The sequence below is a fragment of the Theropithecus gelada genome, chromosome 4, assembly GCF_003255815.1.
Source record: "Theropithecus gelada isolate Dixy chromosome 4, Tgel_1.0, whole genome shotgun sequence".
NCBI classification, from domain to species: Eukaryota; Metazoa; Chordata; class Mammalia; order Primates; family Cercopithecidae; genus Theropithecus; species Theropithecus gelada.
The window spans coordinates 156,800,742-156,815,538 of NC_037671.1; the positions used below are offsets into that span (position 1 = coordinate 156,800,742).

General features: G+C 38.2%; 1 long non-coding RNA gene across 1 annotated transcript; it reads left to right on the top strand.

Annotated features, from left to right (window-relative positions):
* Positions 1 to 1,576: 1,576 nt before the first annotated feature.
* LOC112623662 lies at positions 1,577 to 14,374 on the top strand. The gene is made up of 2 exons (XR_003119187.1): positions 1,577 to 2,082; positions 13,543 to 14,374. It is a non-coding gene; the product is annotated as an uncharacterized LOC112623662 (long non-coding RNA).
* The last annotated feature ends 423 nt before the right edge of the window (positions 14,375 to 14,797 follow it).

The following is a 14,797-nucleotide window of genomic DNA, read 5'->3' on the forward strand; positions in this document are numbered from 1 at the left end:
CACCAGGTGCTATTGGAAAAGTTACCTTTTTATCAGATTTTAAAAATACAATTGCCGGAGCACATATTTAATTTTAGAAGAAATAGTTTAATAGTTCTAAACATGGGGTTTCAGACAGCCCTGTGTCAAGAGCCGCTGTACGCTAGGTTGCTAGGAGACTGGACAGCCAAAGAAACAATGCCCTTTCCTGTGACCACTATCAAGAACTGCTCAGGATTCCTGCCAGCCTGTGAGCCTTTATCGTTCAGTCATTTTAGACCTCAAAGAGAACATTCCATCAAGGGATTAGGTTCTATCATCTCACTGGAATGCAATGTAAGACCCCAGAAACTCTAGTACAAACAAATTTACTATGGCTCAGATTAATAATAGATAGCACTTGAGTGTGTGCCCCAGTTGTGTTCCCTCTCTGCTAAGGATAGGATAAATGAAAATAAATTGCAAATTCAGCAGGGAGATTCAGACCAAACGTAAGGAAGAACTTCTGCCATTAAGGACATAGAAGTTGTGAAGATTGCCCCTTGGGAAGAGTTGTTAAGATCAGCCTGAAAGAGCATATTTGAAGGATGAAGATGCAGCCCTCACTGGCAATGGAGGACAAGGTGATATGATTTCCTACGTTTTCTTCAAGACACAAGATTCTCCTAGTTGTGGAAAAGTGACTCTATGCATTACTCACCGCTATTAAGATTGTTATTCATGATCAGGCCTGAGTGAAAGCCAGGCTACTCTTACATAACAAAGGCAGATTCTCAGTGTTGGAAGATAACTGAGGAGCCATTCATTTCATCCCTCTTCTTTCACCAATGAAAAATCAGAGACACAGAGCATTCGCTGCCACATGGCCAGCAGAAGAGCTGGGCCTAGGACCCAGACCTCTAAGGCTGTCTGTGCTGTGCGCTGTACTACACCACGTTTTCACTAATAATATAGATCTATTTAAAACATAGCTTCATCTCTGAACCCCTGTGGATTTTACATTCTGAAAATGCTTTTATAAGAATTCTGTTTATGACATGAGCAGCACTGAAGCAGAAATCTGAGGAACTCTGGGGATTGGTGTGGCTAAAGATCCCAATTTAGAAGAATAGTTTAGGCAAAGCACAAAAGAGGAAATGTTATTTATATGAGCTCATTTCTACTCACCAAAACATTTAAAAATTAAACTCAAGACCCAACAACTTTTTCCTTTCCTCAGTCCAACATGAGAGGCTTACACATGTATCCCTTTTCCCCAAACCTGTGAGCTTGTCTAATATGTAGTCTCAAGTTTATAAGCTTCCCTTAGAAAAAGTTCTATTTCATTTCTATAAATCATAATTCTCTTGTTTTATAATCCTTGAAATGGATAGTGCTGCCTCATCTTTGATGAAGCATTCAACAGCTTTAATTTCTAAGTTATAAATTATTATTTCTTCTTTAAAAAAATCTTAGAGGTAAATCTGTCTGTTTCACATAGGAAGCCAGTGGAGTTGTTCCTCATGCTTTCCCCACGAAGCTGCATCCGAAGGGCTTCCTCACCCCGGCTGTGATCACAAGTCATGCCTCACAGATTCATTTCCTTATAGAATGACTTCAGAAAGCCAGCATTTTTAATAAATAGGAAGTCAATTATATTTAATGACTAAATTCTCACCTGAAGTTGATACTAATACTATGATAACTCTCGTGTGCCCTATTTTGGTCTTTTAAAGTTCTTTGCTGTACATCTAAGAAAATCAGAATTTCGGTAGACTCCTCGTGCAGTCCGAGAAGGCAATTTCCTAGCTGGTTTGACTTAAGGGGTTCCGGAAGGCATTCTTATCCCACATATTTCTTCTGTTGATCAGTCAGCAACTGAAATTCCAACTAATGGATTCCATTCTTCCAGTTAAGACATCATCTCCAGAAAACTGTGCTAGTTGGCATCCAGCAGTGCCCAAGTATTATTTAACCCATTAGAACCTGTGACAACATCAGCTTTATTTCCTGGACCTCAGCCTGGAACAAAGGAGAGCTACACTTGGATAGTAAACACAAGTGATCTGGATAGATTATGCTGGGAAAAGAAGCCTGGAGTGGGCAGTACAGTGGGAGAACAAAGTAAGAATCAGGTAAAGACTGCCAAAAAACGCTATCACTGAATCACAGCTTTCTCTTGTTTTGGGGGTCTGTATTTATATTACTTGTTTCTCAAGCATCCTTAATATATTTATTTACTTTCTCAAAAGACTTTACTGTCATTAATCTATTTGGATTTTCAAACTGAGTCAGAAGCATACATTATGATATCATTAACTTGAGGGTATGCTAGAATCAAAATGTCCTTCTAGAATAAGTGTATATTCGAGTAAGTAAAAAACTTAAGGGGAAAAACAGGAGAGCTACTACTCAACTTTTATGGTGATTTACATATGTTAGGTGAGGCAAGAAAGAGGTAGAATGTAAAAGAAAAGGAAATTTAGGTCATTTTTTAGGCTAAGAAAAATCAAGTTGGGGGAATTCAAGGACTGGAAACACCAGTAGAAAGCTAAAGATACACTTTAATCCCAGAGATGTCTCTTAGAAAATATAGTAGTGGTTATAGAGATAGGCTGTTGGGTGATGACAATGCTAGGGCCATAGTAATGTTTCTGAAGAAAGCAACATCCTTTATCTTACTATCATTGGAGAGGTAGACTGATTGTATGGCACTTTTATTGATACTACTAGAAAATTATGCAAGACATCTCACAGAGCAGAATCAGACTTGCAGCCCATGATAAAACAGAAGACCGTCTGCAACATCAAAGAAATACAGAAGATTTTATGGCTTGCTGTTTGTTTACCTACAAGGGAAATGCCTGAAGGCCTGAAGTATGTATTACATGTAGTTTGGCTGCACTTAGAGGAAAAACTTGGATTTCTAACTTGTGTCAAACAAAGAATGCATTGTCCTTGGTCCATATTGATTGGTGAAACACAGAAATTTTCCATTTATTATTCACTTTATTATTGCATTTATTTATTTTTGACTACAGTTTGTTTTTTAATTTCATTACACCTGTTTTCATTCATGCAGTGAAATCACTCCTTATCCTTGGGAGAAAATGACAAGAAACGACAGCCACGGAATCTTCCTCTGGATATGGGAACAAAAATAGCTCTCAGAATAAATAGTGGCCACACCCAGGTAACTTCTTCATGAGGTGGCTTGGTGACTTCACAAGATAGGCCCCACCCGACCCATATGGGATGAGCACCATCTGGGCTGACCTCCTCTTTCGGGGTCTGTAATTACTGCACAAAGATGAAGGTGCATCTATGAAAGCAAACTTTGTCAAGATCTCAGTGACACACTCTGCTTTTCCAAATTACCTCAATTGGCAGTGTATATTAGAGTCATGGAATGTCTCTGGAAAGATACATAGGAGACCTAGTGACATTGGATCCTTCAGAGAGGATGACTTTTCACTGTGCACTCCGTCAGACCACCGGAAATTCGGAAATGTGTATGGTTGGTGTGCATGTATTATCTCCTTAAAACTAGCTAGCTACCTATCTATCTACCTACCTACCCACCTACCTTCCTACCCAGCTAATTAATTAGCTAACCAAATTTATAAGGTGTTAAAAAAAAAAAAAAAGAAAAGCCAAATAACTGGAAACACTTAGATCTTCCTCTGTTGCTATTTAGCTAACTGTTCAATTTAACTCTTAAATAAGTTATTTCCTCTGAGTTTTTTTTTTTTTTTTTCTTCCACAGAAACTCTACACCTAAGCAACACTGGTTTCCTTGTCCTTCCCCAAACATGCCAGGCACATCCCAGCCTCAGGTCCTTTGCAAAAACAATTTCCAATGCCTGGAAAAATCTTGTTTTTGTTATCTCCATGGCTCGCATTTTGCTTAGTTTAAGTCTTGACTCAAATATCACTTTCTCAATAAGGCCTACCTTGATTATCCTATTTAAAATTGCAAACTTAACACCCCAGAATTCCTCATTCATTTTATCTTTCATAGTAATGATCTTCTGTTTTTCTTGTTTGTTTTATTTTATTTTATATTTTTAAGATGGAGTTTTGCTCTCGTTGCCCAGTCTGGAGCACAATGGCATGACCTCAGCTCACCGCAACCTCTGCCCACCAGGTTCAAGTGACTCTCCTGCCTCGGCCTCCTTAGTTGGGATTACAGGCATGTGCTACCACACCTCGCTAATTTTGTATTTTTAGGTGAGACGGGGTTTCTCCATGTTGGTCAGGCTGGTCTCAAAGTCCCGACCTCAGGTGATCCACCCGCCTCGGCCTCCCAAAGTGCTGGGGTTACAGGCAAGCCACCGCGCCTGGCCGTAATGATCTTCTTTTTAAAGTACTATGTAAGCATCTTAGTACTTAACATCTTTATTGTCTATATCAAACTCTAGAACCAAGCTCCAAGAAGGCAAGGATTTGTCTTCAAATCTTTTGCTCACTGTTGCTTCCCCCAGCACCTAAGTACTGCTTAGCACTTATAGCTTTTCAAGAAATAATTGCTGAGTAAATAAAAGAACTAATGAGTTTTGCTTTCTAAATTTTTTATTCTTGATTGAATATTATTAAATGATTTGAGACTGACACATCTAGTTTTTAATTTCATGATTATTGTTAAGTTTTTCAAAAACAGATTTCAATGTATATTTTGAAAATAAGTTCAAGAATAGCATTTTCTAAAAATGGCCAAGAGATATATGAAAAGATGTTCAACATCACTAGTCATCAGAGAAATGCAAATTAAAACCACAGTGAACCTCACACCCATTAGAATGGCTGTTATCCAAAAAGCAAAAGATAAAAAGTGTTGGTGAGGATCTGGAGAAAAGAGAACCCTTGTACACTGTTAGCGGGCATGCAAATGGGTGCAGCTGCTTCGGTTGCTATGGAAAACAGCATGGAGGCTCCTCAGAAAATTAAAAATAGAACTATCATATGATTCAGTAATCCCATTTCTGTTATTGATCCAAAAGAATTGAAAGCAAGATCTCAAAAAGGTAATTGAACTCTCACGTTCACTGTGGCATTATTCACAATGACCAAGACATGTAATCAATCTAAATGTCCATCGACCGATGAATGGATAAAGAAACGTGGTATATACATACGATTAATATTATTTAACCTTTGAAAAGAAGGAATCCTGCCATTGGTGACAACATGGATGAATCTGGAGGACATTTATGCTAGTGAAATAAGCCAGGCACAGAAAGACAAATATTGTATGATTTAAGTTATACGTGGAATCTAAAACAGTCAAACTCATAGTAGTAGAGAATAGAATGATGGTTACCAGAAGCTGGAGGGGGTGGTGAGAGAATGGGAAGTTGTTGCTCGAAGTGCACAAAGTTTCTGTTATACACAATGAATAAGCCCTAGAGATCTACTGTACAGTGCAGTGTCCATAGTTATGAGTACTGTATTATATACTTAAACATTTGGTAAGAGGAAAGATCTTATGTTAAGTGTTCTTATCACAAATAATAATAATAAAGAGGGTGAGAGAAAACTTTTGGAGACAATGGATAGGGTTATTGCATAGATTGTGGTGATAATTTCACAGATGTGTACTTATCTCCAAACTCAAGTTGTATACATACAGTATGTGCTGTTATTTTTTGTCGGTTATACCTTTAAAACATGGGGTTTTTAAGTGATCTTCTCTAATTGTGAAGTACACCTTTTTCCACTTGACAACTCGTTTGCCTGGCGCATATCCTAATGTTTGTTAACAGATCCTTAACATCTAGATTATTGTTATTAAGATATCATTTTCTGTTGATCAATTTTTAACTTTGGGGGATATCTTTAAGATAATCATTCTCTTTTGAACAAACGTATCATCATTGTTTGAATGTATCCATGTTTATAAGCTTTCAACACTCATTACCTGAAACAGGTTTCGTTTCATCAACTAGAGTAGTTAACTAGTGACTTCAACCAGGAGGAGACTTAAACATAGGGAATTAGGCACCAAAAAAGTCCATTTAAGGAGTGAGGGCCAGACAACGCCACTGTAACCTTTGAGGAATTCAGGAAGTTGCAAGAATCATGGGAAACCACCCCATGACTCTTGATCTCAGCAACAGCTGTGGCACTGGGGCAGGTTATCAGCAGATTTCCCAGAAGCTGCTGTAAAACCCTGTATCTGTTGTCTGTTCCATTCCCCACATTGCCCACTACTGCTAAAAAGGAAATAACAGCTTCTACTTCTCCCCTTTCTGTAGAATTTGTCTTTCCCAAAGTGCTCTAATTTATAAACGAGAAAAGGATTTCCATTTTCAAACCCCACAGGTTCCTCAATGTACAGATTTCCATAGGCCTCAAACCTGAAAGAAATAGAAAGCAAATTGAATTCCTCCTCAGTCTACCAGTTTGTTTTGGTGGTCACTGCTACTAAGTTCTACTGATGTGCACATTCTGTAGGTAAATCCCAAAGATGAGCACATCATGTTCATGTCTCTCTTCCTTAATGACCATGACATGCTCCTCCAGATTGTCTTTTTCTACTCCCAACACAGTGAATATCATGGGAAGCAATCCTAAAGTTACAGAACATAATTCACATAATATGCCTGTACCATAGGTTAAGAAAATTAGCAAATATTGTTCTTCTAATTTAATAATTGTCCATTATTGGCCAGGCATGGTGGTTCATGACTGTAATCTCAGCACTTTGGGAGCCCAAGGTGGGCAGATCGCTTGAGTCCAGGAGTTCAAGACTAGCCTGGGCAACATGGCAAAACCCTGTCTACGCAAAACACACACACACACACAAAACAGCCAGGCATGCTTGTAGCATGCCTGTGGTCCCAGCTACTGAGGAGGATGAAGTAGGAGGATTGCTTGAGCCTGGGCAGTCAAGACTGTAGGGAGCCATGATTGCACCACTGCACTCCAGCCTGGGTGACAGAGAGATCCTGTCTCAAAATAATAATAATAATAATAATAATAGTAATCCATTATATTTCTTATAAGTCCCCCTCTACCTCAGTTACCTTGCCTATAAGAAGAGGATATAATAGTACTTATTTTATAAGATTATTGTGAGAATTAAATGGAACTTCATCTGCCTATCTATCTACCTAGCTATGTATTTATGTATGTAAGATGTATGTATGTATGTATGTATCTATCTATCTATCTAGAGTTTGGAAGAGTGCCTGGACCACTGTAAATGCATAGTACAAGATAGCTACTATTATTACTATTGCTGTTGTCATCATAATCATCACTCTTTTCTGTAAAAACTAATGGGCTTATATTTCAGATAAATATGTTGAACTTAATTCTCTTTACGTGTCCCTGAAACTATTTATGCCTTTTCCATGGTCTCTTCCTGTGAAACGTGTAGTTCTTCCCTGCTTAAATATGGACTTAGCCATGTGACATGTTTTGGTCAACAGCATACGAGCAGAAGTGACAATCTGCCAGTTCTAAACCTAGGTCTTAAAAGCTCTGCAAGTGTACGTCCACTTGCATCTTTGCATCTCCGCCACTGACATGAGAAGATTCCCTTTTGGTCACTCCTACCCCTTCAGCCTGGGCCCCAGAATGAATACACATAGGCCAGAGATGCATTGGTCAATTCACAGAATCACAGTGAGAAACAAAGCCACCAGCCATGTCCAACCTAGATCATCGGAACCCCATCCTTCCCACAATAGGTGTAAACAATAAGTGATTGCTGTTTAGAGCCTCTGAACTTTGGGGTAGTTTGCTATGCAGCAGTGGTGAACTAATACACTTTATTTCAGATGCACCTACCAGTGACTGAGTCAAATGATGACATCTGCCCTTCAACCAAGTCATATTGCATGTTTTGCCCAAATGCTGGCCATGACTCTTTGTGAACGTTGCACAGAGTAGTGCTGCAAAAACTTGAGTGGGTTTGGGGAGAGGCAAGGATTGGTGCCATTTTCTGCCTTCTGTTTTTTGCCGCCTTCAACAGTCTGCCAGCTGCTGCAGCTGCACCTTTTGGACAAATGATGTGATATCCTGGGCATTAGCTTAAATGGTACCACACATGTAAAGAGCCACAGCTGCTATTTGTTGTGCTTCTTGCTGTTCTTGGCTCTGTTGCATTGCCTAAGGGTGGCGTAGATTTCTACACACGAAGCATGGCTTTCCAAGATTCACAGATAGAACTTTGATCAATGCAGCCACTAATGATGATGACTGTGCATGGGAAAATAGGGTGGAATCATTTCTGAACAGCCTAAAATTTTTTTAGAGTAAGAAGAATATAAATTAGTTAATCATATAAACATGCATGCTATATCATTGTATGGTTTGTCTTTTCAGGGAAAAGCTAAGACCTCACCTATATTGTTAATGTGTGTGTATATATATGTTTTTTAACATTATTTAATGAGCAAATTTTTGCTTCCTTTGTAGGTTTTGCATAAAGATATTCATGTTAGCATAATGTAGATAAATCTCACGAGTTAATTATTCACTAAATCAAATTTATAATTAGTTTCCATTTCTAAGCAAAAGGTTGAATTGTTCTGCATGTGTTGTGTGGAATAATTGAAAATCATTATTAATTAGTACATGCTGCTGGTGACTGAGATCCCTCTCAAAAATTTCTGAGCTTGGTTTGAAACATAAAAATAAGAAAATAAGAATAAACATAAGTTCAATCTACAATCCATAGAAAAGACATTGTATTTCTATTCCTTTTGAAACTTAACCAAAAGTCTTTATTTATTCACCACATTTGTCAGTGCAATGCAGATGGGAAAAGGAATAAAGGAAGAAAAAAAATTATACATATGGCTCAGCTACAGGGCGATACTTTAAGAGAGTGGAACATAACCCTGCTGTAGAGCACTTTCAATGAAAATATAGACAAAGAGATGTATAGTGTAGTTGTTCTCGTTCCTGGTTGCAAATTAAGTATGTGGAGAGCTTTCCAAAATTATGGATGCTGAGCTCCACCCAAGATTTCTAATTTAGTTGGTCCTGGGTGGGACCAAGGTATTGTTACTTTATGGAAGCTCCCAAGGAATTCCAATGTGTGGACTTAGATGCAGTACTAGTAAGATATTTTGAAATCATCATAATTCCAAGAGGATGCTAACATGGTTACAATGACTAATTTCAGATTTCTTCAGAGGGGGTTCATAGAGGAATTGAGCTTAGAAGTAGAGCCTTAAAGGAAAGAAGCTACGTCATGGAATGACATGAAAAATTGTTTTTCTCTTTAAATCAGTTACATAATTTGGGTTTTCTCAAGTTTTGCCATTTTAATCAGCAGAACTTAGATTAATTAATTTGTGAGATGCTTATCTTTGCCTATTAATTTCCTCTATTGATATTTTTACTTGCTGTCGATTGAGATTGCTTTTTCATATCTGTCTTCTTCTGCAAAGTGATGACTTTAGTCAGAAGTGTGCTGGAGCAGTTTGCAGAGCCTTGCAAAATTGATGGTACCTATCTGTTTCCAGCTCTATGTTCATCAATGCCAGGTTGGTAGATTGAAATAAGCCATGATAAAAGTGTTTACACTATGGAAATTGGCAAATACTAAAAATCATCAGATACTCTGTCACCCCAGACATGGTTAATCATTCAATAGCACACAACTGATTTCAGTGGAAGAGAGTTATGATACATAAATGATTTTTAGTTCTTTATGTTAGATGTCTTAAAATTATAAGTCTCAACTTTCGAGTACCTATTAATCTCCAAAAAATTAAACCTATATTTTACAAGAAAGCCTCTTCTGTATTTTTTATTATATTTCCTTTTGAATCCCCCTCCCCATTTTACTCTTACCACCTAAAACAGAAACTCCCACATCTTCTATGCTCAGAGGAGATTTACTTGTGTTAGCTTAAGAATCATTTTATGTTTTCTCATGCCTACCTTCATACCGCCCCACACCACAGTTTTCAGGTTTTAATTTAAGCTCCACAGCAGCCCTTTTCTGTTTGATGAGAAAAGATAACCAAGAAAATAAATTAGGAGTCTCATGATTGACCCTATTTTTTTTGTTATTCAAGGAAACCCAAAATGAAGCAAAATAACAAAAAATTGCCAAGGAAAACATTTTCAGCCATTTCAATTACTGTTTTAATTGGCTGGGTCTGGCTGCCAGATTATCCTGTAATCTCTACAAGAATGTTATTTGGAAAAAGCTGAAATATGCCCTGCATAGAAGCCACATCCATCCCTTCAGCACATTCTAGTTGGAATAACTTTCTCTCAGCATACTGGAATCATATTGGAGTAAAATTGGCAGTTCCTGAAAAAACTGAATCCATAGATTATATAAAAACATAATTCACTATCAGCATATTATTGACAAGTCTCAAAAATGTAGTGTGCCTGAATCCAAGATAAAGAAAAGTAATGATATTGTGATGTTTGTACAAATACCTTTAGACAATGTGTAGGCTTGTCTGTGCACATTTGTGTGTGCACAACTGGGTATGTGCTTTGACTGTGTGTGTCTGTGTATTAAATAATAGGACAATAGAATGAGGAGAATGGTTGAAGCTATTTGAATGGTTTCGTAAAAACTTCTTGGGCTGTGGGATGTGTTTTACTAAGATTACACCAAGAAATGGCGCCGGCTGCTTATCAGACTTGTGGGTTCAAAGAAAGGAAATCTTTTCTTGTTTGTTTTAATTAAATGGGTCTTGAAAACATTGCCATTAAAAATAGATGATTACACCCTCAGATTGCCATTTTGATGTGTTCTCATACAAGTGGGATGAAGAGCTACTGTGCACATTAGTTTTAAAAAAACTATTTGTAGTCAGGTTCTACACATGGACTCTAGAAAATGTACACAAAAAAATGTACGTGACTCTGGCAACCAATTTTTTTTTTTTACTCTAGACTGTTCTCCTTTTTTAATTTGGGTTCTTTGGCACAGTATTGAAATTATGAAGCCCTGGAACAGCAGCAGCAGCACTCTCTGAGAGCCTGCTAAAAAGACAGAATCTCAGGCCCCATTCAGATCACCTGGATCAAAATCTGCAATGTAACAAAATCTCCTGATATGATAATATTGGAGAAGCACAGGTCTAAATTATTTTGACTATTTATTTAGAAGTGAAAGCAAATAGGTGTATCTACTCAGTGCCTACATCAAGAATCTTATAGAAACTATAGTATTTGCTGGAGTATTTATCATTAGCTTTAAGTATAACATACTCTGTGATGTTTCAGCAATTAGTAAAAACACCGTCCATCCATTTTTCCAAAAGTTGCATTGCCAAGATTATTAAACCTGTTGTATGCACTTCCGGATTGCGATGACTATGCGGTTGTAGTCAGAAGTTTTGTTGTGGCTGCTGAGAGTAACTACTTCTGTGAGAATCTATTCTGTGGTGTCACAAAGTGGTGCGGAAAAGTTTGTTAATACTTAACGTGGTTCAATCACTGCACATATACTCTGATCAGCTTTTATACAGGAGTCTGCAGCAGAGAAAGAAGTAGCTTGCAAGGTCCAGTCTGCAGGACTTAAACCATAATGGTGCTAATTCACTAAAAAATCACAAATCTGGTTAATCTTTAGATCTGAAGTTACTGAGAGAGAGGATGGGGATGGAAGGACAGAGAGAGAGAAAGAAAGAAAGTGAGTTGGGGGAGAGAGAGGGAGAAATTGGGGGAGGAAGAGAGATAGAGAGAGAGAGAAGAAAAATCCACTACCTAAGAATGATGATGATGATGATAATGGTGATGATGATGATGAATGTGTTTTCAAAACCCTCTCCTGTTTCCAGTTCTTCAAACAGTTGTTCCTACTTGTTGGACTTCATCACAACCAATTGCAGTCTGAATAGAAATAAACACAAAACTATATACCAAAACTATTCTGAGTGTCTGAAAAAAAAATGAGACTGATCAGTTAAATCGAGAATTCTCAAAGCCTGAGAGTTCCGTATCCCTCTGTTTCCACATTAAAACACTTTCCTCCTAAGATCCATGACACAAGGAAAGCTACAGCCAAATGCAAACCTTCCTTCCTATGTAGTGCTCTCCTGAGTGCCTATCTTCTTTCTTATCTTGGTGAACCTTCAGAACACCCTGGAAGGATATGGAAACCACCATGTTATCTCCCAGTTCTACTTCCCTCCCCTAAAAAGATCAGCCTGGAGTCAGTTCCCAACTCTCTCACTTCTGGTTCCTCTGAACTCTCCAGACCCAAGGAGTTCTTCTTAAACAACTTGCCAACACCCAACTCCATCCTCAGAGAGAGGAAGACCCTCCGAAAGGCCCAGGAACCTGAGCGATACAGCAGTTAGGAACACAAGGCTCCAGCAACAGAGAGATCAGGGTTTGTGACCCAGCTTAGTAGCTTGGTGGCTTTGGACAAGATAGCTCTTCTAAGTTTTTTTCCTCTATAAAAAAACCCTGTCTATTTCAGAAAATGTTGTGAATATTAAACAAAAGATTGTACAGTGCAAGTTCTTAGGAAATGTGTATAATAAATGGTAACTCCTTTTTCTCCCACACTACCTCCAAGTTTCTTTTCTCTCTCCCCTTTCTCTCCTTCAGTCTTTTCCTTCTCTCCATTTACCTACACTAATTTCCCTCCTCTACCATCACCACTCTTCATGCTCAAGCCCAAAATGCTCACAAGCAAAATATCACAAGCCAAAATAATATTTCAGCAAAAAAGAGTCACAGATCCCCAAAGACCATCAACTATTTCTTACATTTCTGTTTAATGATCCATTTACTTCTATAACCTATAGTTTCCTCAATTTCCCACGAGCATTTGTGATGCTCAGGTTGAATAGGATCTGGCTGAATGAACACCACACAGAATGAATACTTCAACTTCCCTCAATCTTTGCTGTTTCCAGTGAAATTGTATGGCATTATCAGACTTGAGTGTAATTCTGTTATCTCTCCTGTATCTCTTGACTTCTTCATCCCACGCAGAGGCTTCCCTGTAAAGACTGAGTGGAGTGTGGAATGAGACTGACACATTAACAACAATGTCTGAACCTCTTAGCAACCAGAATTCCAATCGCAAACTGAACATGACAATCCTTTAAAAGTCCACATGCTTTTTAGCACATTGTTGTCCCCTTTTAGAGCAGCATTTTTCAACTTCCTGTCCTGGCATCGAGTTGTTTAAATCAATGACCATAAAGTGTATTGGTTCTAATAATTCTTAGAATACTGAGTTGTGAATGAGTTAGTTTTTATAATATCAATTAAAATGATTTAAAGTTTATTCTAGTGGTAGTATTTCTCTCAGTGCTGGGTCTGAATGTGTCCTTCCAAAATTCATGTGCTAAAATCTAACCTTCAAGGTGAATGTAGTAAATGGTGGGACCTTTGGAATGTGATTAGGTTATGAGGGCAGAGCCCTCATGGGTGAGAATATTTTTACCATTATAAAAGAAGCCTGGGGGAGCTTGTTCACCTCTCCCACAATGTAAAGATGCAGTTAGAGGGTGCCATCTTTGAAGCACAGAGGAGGCTCTCATCAGACACTGAATCTGTGGTGCTGATCATGGACTTCCCAGCCTCCAAAACTGTGAGCAATAAATTTCTGTTATGTATAAATTACACAGTCTAATGCAGGAGAGAATGGAGTTGCAGCAGACTGCTCAGGAATTGTATATCACCAGTAGCTTCTGTCTCAGCTAAGCGTGGGTGACTGATACTGATGAGCCATTAACAATAGTGGAGATTCTGAATCACTGAAGCACTTGATAAAAGAAATGTTGTGGGTGATGTGAAAACCCACATATGCCCATGAGAGTATATTGAGTTTATAAGTGTTGTTGCTTAGTGTGTCACAGAGAAGTTTATGAGAAACTGTTTGGAGTAAGAAACAGCACAGAAGTTTCAGCCTGAAATGGCTTATTTAGTCACTGACCATCAGAAACAATTACTTTTTACCTTAACCTAGATTTGTAATAGCAGGATGCATTGAATTCCTTCACTGAAGTGAAACCTTAGCAAATCTTTAAGTAGTACTCTAAAGTGATGAAAGGTGTTTACATTTTCTAATGTAAATTTCTTGTGGAGATAGAGTTTTTATTCTTCTTGAGTCACAAGACTGCTGAAGAGGGAACCATTGTTTGTTCTACACTGCTCCGTTCTAAATGTTCGTTCCTCCCGATATTCATATGTTGAAATTCTAACCCCCAAGAAGACAGTATTAGGAGGTGGGGCCTTTGGGACATGATAAAGTCATGAGGATGAAGCCCTCAAGAATAAGATTCATGGTCTTATAAAGGAGAACCAGAAAGATCCCTCATTTCTTCAATCATGTGAAGACACATGCGCAAGAAGACGGCCAGCTATGAACCAGGTCTTGGGCCGTTGCCAGAATCTGAATCTGCCAACACTTTGATCTTGGATTTCCTAGCCTGCAGAACTGTGAGAGATAAATTTCTTTTCTTCATAATCCACTCAGTCTAAGATCCTTTGTTCTAGCAGCCTGAATGTACTAAGACATAACACTCCCTTGCCGTTTTATTGTTGAGTAAGGAGGAAGGGTAGGTCTTTTATTGTTGAGTAAGCGGGGGAAGGTCTTTAAGCAGGAGGGGAGGACTTTTGGGGTGAGCACCATGTGCCTATTGCTGCTTGGAGTGGACTCTTTCTCACCCTCTATTTATGTGTTAAGTGGAGTAGGATGTGATTGGGCAAGTGGTTTTTAGCTACATTAAAGTGTCTGTGGGAACTGACTTCTTTGGGCTGTGTAAGAGAATACCATTTCATGAACACTGAAAAAGAAGTCTCTCTTTAGATAAACATTTAGCAGAGCAAGGATTTTGGAGATGCTAATTAATACCTTACATTTATATAGAACATATCCATTTTATACTTT